At 41.8% G+C, this 5,063-nt stretch overlaps 1 pseudogene; it reads left to right on the top strand.

The window, feature by feature from the left end:
• Positions 1 to 4,878, top strand: part of LOC122143602 — a 16,453-nt pseudogene extending 11,575 nt beyond the window's left edge.
• Positions 4,879 to 5,063: the final 185 nt, after the last annotated feature.

The raw sequence follows: 5,063 nt of genomic DNA on the forward strand, positions 1-5,063 counted from the left end.
AAGATAATGATCCTAAGAAACAAAAGAAATATGCACAAGTTTTGTGTTGTTTGAGGATTGTGCAAGCAAAGGTATTTTAACATATGTAATGGAAGAATAGTTTATGTGGATAAACCGGCACAAAAATTGGCTAGAGAGATGCTACGCAAGATATGTGGGATTTATTAGACATTGTAACTAAGGAACCAGAGCAGATGCAGGGAAGTTCCTAAAATTGTGATATTTATGTGGCAGGGTATGCTTCAAAAACTGAAAGCGGCGATTTCCAAGGCAGGGAGACATGTGAGCGAATGTTTCTGAAAACAGTGGTATACAGGTTGCAGCTATTTCTCTGGGCTTCCTGGAGGGCTGAGAATGAAAGGTGGAGTATGGAAACTGCATCCAAAATTACCCAGCTGTGGTGAAATTGGATCAGGAATTGATGGCGGCTGGTCAAGTGGGGGGTTTATGCGATCCATGGGTGTGCGAGATTTGACTAAGTATTGTAGAAATACACTGCCAGTCATGAAATCTAACAAAGTACCCAATTCTGGAATTTTTGGGATCGATTTGTGGGTAATGGCAAGAGAATAACCGCCTAGCAGTAGCAGATAAAAAGATCTTGTATTCAATTTAGTGGAGCAAGTCTGGCCGCCTATTACCCACGTAGGACAGATCATCTAATCTACCTCATTTACACCCACCAGCGAATGCAGATGATTCACATAACTCCGTACAGAGTGCTGTGTACTGAAGCACATTTGCCTATAATTGTAGATTAGATTCAGACTTTCACTAATTTGACAATGATTCGGCAGGGTCCTAATGAACCATTTGTTGATTACACTGAGCGATTCCACAAAGGGCACAGGAAAGAATTTGTGGCCATACTTGAGGTAGAACCTGACTTAGATTGTCCAATCATGCTTCCGCCATTGCGCCAGTCAAATATGAGAGATGCTACTTATTTACACAGTTGCTTGGTTCTTCCTGCCAGCGATAATTGATTGGTCTTCTTTCATAACCCTGGGGACCTGAGGGCTCAAGACATCGTGGCAACAGAAAAAAGGACTGGATTGTTGCAGTTAGACCGGTCTCTGCTCCAGCATTTCGCTGTATTATCATTGCCAGCGTGATGGTCACTACGCAAACAGATTGCCTGATCAGAAATTTGGGGAGGCAATTTCAGAAAGCCTGGTTCCTCTTTTCAACAACAGCGAACACAAAACCACTTCCTCCGAGATTGTGCTTAAAAATAACCCTGGTGCAGAGAAGCAGGTGCTGACCTGGAAGCAGGTTGAAACTGACAAAAGAGCTTTTGAGAATACAGACTGACATAGTGGCCTTCATTTTTATATGAGCACGAGACCCTCGTCCATTTTACATTCTAACCTAGGAAGCCAGGATAGCTACATTCTTGTGGGCCGGGTCTCAGATCTCAGTAACTGTTATTAATTTGCCTTAAACAAACAAATGCATCTTCCAAGGTATATCTGAGTGCATGGTCTTTTCACACAGTCTATTGATTTCTCTAATAATATATCCATTTGAACGCCTTTTTGGGTGCAATTCTGGGTTGGAGAAAGCCAAGTTGGCATGGTAATGGGGATGGATATATTGAGTAAATTGAAACGAATGTTTTTGCTGACTAGGGGTCAGATAGTAGTCAGTATTTACCAATTCCCAGCACCAGTGTTCCATAAACTGGAACTCTGAAGGGGAATTAAGCCTTAGACTATCTGTAATGAAAAGGAGTCTACTGATTCCTCAGTGATACAATATATTTAAGCTGAGAAATTTCCAAATTTAGTAGTCAACTTCTAAACATGATGTTGAGTCTGCGGGATTGAACTTTGAATGTTTCAGGTACATCCTATACATCCTCCAGTATTCCAGTATCCTCTTCAGAGAGAAGCGAGAAGCTGAACAGGAAATTGTAGAACCAGCTTCAGGAATCAGGAGGGATTTTGGTAAGATTGTACTTCCTCAACGAACTTACCCATGCAGCCTGTAAAACAAAAAAAAAAAAAAAAAAAAAAAAAAAAAGCCAGATGGTAGCTGTAGATTAACTATAGGCTACACGCATTGAATATGTGACTCTAAAATAACTCCTATTATTACTGGTTTAAGATCATTAATGGGGCTATTTAATTTTAATCGGATGTATATCCCAGATTTTTACCATGGCGAGTCCTTTTCTACTCTCCTCAAAAATCCACATTAGCCTCCTCTCCCGCTCTTATTAATATCCCTCCCCGACAGTACACAAACTGACATCTCCTGTATTGGACACTGGTGGCCCTAAGTGCTTTATAACATGGTGTGCTAGCGGGACACATGTAACGGTGACAAAAAGTTATGTCAACTTGTTATACCATTCAAACCTTTGATCTTCCCTCCATTCCATGAATGGCAATGAATGGACAGATGCCGTGGTTTGTACTGGCCTTGACTGCGCTGAGTCCGGGCGTTTGAACGGCTCACCCTCAGATACTATCCTTCCACTGCTCATCACATCGCTTTCATACGCCTGCTCTCAGAGACAAAAAATAAAGTGCGATTTCAAATCTACGACGTGCCACAATGGGAAACTGCTGCCAATGAACCCCTCAGCTCACTGTCATGTTGCGACAACCGGAACACAATTCCTGTGCATCCCTAATGGAGGAATGAGGGGAGGGTGCAACACTGACTGCGCCGAGGTAATTCTCTGTGACGGGACATTTTGTCAGGAGATGAACTTTTTTCAGAATCTCGTGGCCATGTCTCGTGTGATGCAGCAGTTGCATACTCTAACAGGGATGCCACGTGTCTCTGTACGGGCTGGTCGGTAGTAGATCGGAAAGACTGGCGCGGTCTTGGCTGAGGGGCTCGCTTCGGGGAGGAAGTCGGCGCCGATCGCTGAATCTGCATTGCCTTTGAAAGCTCGCCTTAAATCTGGCTCTTAAACTGACTGCCAGGTGAAAATAGCTCCTAATGTAAAAGATTTTCTACCCTCATACTTGGCTTACAGCCACACCATTCTGTGTGCATAGAGGTATGGTCCTGTTTTGGAAACGTCGTGGAGTTAATTGACCACAGCTGGTAACGGCATCGGTAATATAGAGGTCATCAAACCGTGAGTAAAGAAATTCTTAACGCGAGTAGTGAGAAAAATCTCCAATCAAAACAGTGTCGCTGGTATGTCACAGGTCACAAAAAATAATATTCAATGATTGATTATAAAAAGAGAAACTCTCTCTAGTTGGTAAGGCTGCGTGAGAGAAGCTGCAAAGTGTGTGGAACTTGAGGAAGTAGCTGTTATTTTCCCTGTTCATCTGACTGGGGTTTCGAAACTTTATCTAAATTGTTGCTGGGATGAAATGTGTCAGAGAAGTAGAACTACCTGAAGAAGGGGACATGCTCTGAATGACAAAGTTATTCCGCCTAGCGGATATCAAACTGAACTAATTGATTTGTACCACAGCATTGCACACACCAAAGAGTTCAGAGAGAACACATGTTTATGCTACAACAAACATGGTTTGGTCAGAAGATGTTACAAACTGTGAAGGATAGACTGTCCAGATATATCCACTGTTTACAAACCCGAAGCCATAATTTTGGAAAAGATGTAAAATCATCCCATTGGTCACAGTCCTGCGCCCGCGAGGACTTCAATCACACCTTAACAATTGGATTTTATTTTTTGTTACCTTCTGATCATGGGGACAAATATGTACTTAGTCCTCGGTTTTGAATTTTCCAGATGAATCTGAAAGGGTATATTGATTTTCAGAAGTCCCTCAGCATTGCATCCATGTTCGGGAATGATAGATTTTCATAAATGTCGGGTATTTAACTGGATGTTTTATAGCAATGTCTTTATTTGGTATCTGTTGAGGTGACTGAGGGTCTTACCTATGTCGTGAACTGCAAAAACGATGATTATTCTTTTGAGCCCGGCTATCCAGAGCCTAATTACATACATACGTTTATAACAGTGATTTTATTTTTACAATATAAAACAAATTAGCTCAAACTGTCATCATGGTTGTATAAGACATATAAAAAGGAAAAATACAACTGAGGTAAGAGTGCTTTCTAAAGATGCTTTGGGTTTCTAACTGTACCTCCCCCTAAAGCTCAGTTGTTGTGCTCATGTCCCTCGGGTCCATTGAAGGACACTTTACGAGTATCTTATTAAGTACGCAGTGCGCATTAAGAATGCCCATTTCAGTTCCCTCGGGAGTGCTCAACATGCTGGAGATCTTAAAACACTATATTCAATGGAAAGCGTTAAAAATCACAAAGTGGTGGGACGAAGTGATGATAAAGAAAATAGGATAACTTAGGACCAATGTCCCTCCAGGTATGAGGTCCTTATTCTGTGTCTGTTCGACTACTACTCCAACATCTCTCTTGTTGAAATCAGAGCCCAGGCTGACTTCGTGGATGCATCTTGCACAAGTGACAGCCTCTGTCGCCGCTTGCCTGATACTCAACTCTCCTCGAATGTTGATTTAGTCCCTCAAACGTGCAGTACTTCATACTCCAACCGAAGTGGCTGCTAAGGAATAACAATTACTAATTGTTTCCGGTCTCTCTTTAGGTTCTCAACTATGATTCCACCTTGGACCTATTGTGTTAAAAAAAAAAAAAAAAAGAGAAACTGAAAACCATGGTGTTTATGTTTTGTGTGTATTGGTGTTGTCCTGTTTGGTTGTCTACGTGTCGTTGTGTGTGTTGTGTTTTTATCAAAAAAACAATTCTGCTCCTACTATTCTATATCTCTAATAGGTACGAGTGCATGTTATCACACACGACTGGTTCTAAGGGTGACTCTTTGATGTGACTTCTGCAACAGTGCAGCTCATTGACATTCTGGGAGTGGTTGCAGTGCTCGTGGCTGGACAGTAGTGTTCATCCTAAGAACTGGATGCATCATCATCACATGACTCGTTAACTCTAGGCCATCTGAGAAACCTGTGCTAAGTCTGTCACAGCTGATATACATATATATATATATATATATATATATTTATTGTGGGTTTCTAGGGTACTCTTGGGCCAGTTGCACAAACTGAGTTCCCCGAAGGGTGGAT

This window comes from Cyprinus carpio, unplaced genomic scaffold (assembly GCF_018340385.1).
Source record: "Cyprinus carpio isolate SPL01 unplaced genomic scaffold, ASM1834038v1 S000006459, whole genome shotgun sequence".
Lineage (NCBI taxonomy): Eukaryota > Metazoa > Chordata > Actinopteri > Cypriniformes > Cyprinidae > Cyprinus > Cyprinus carpio.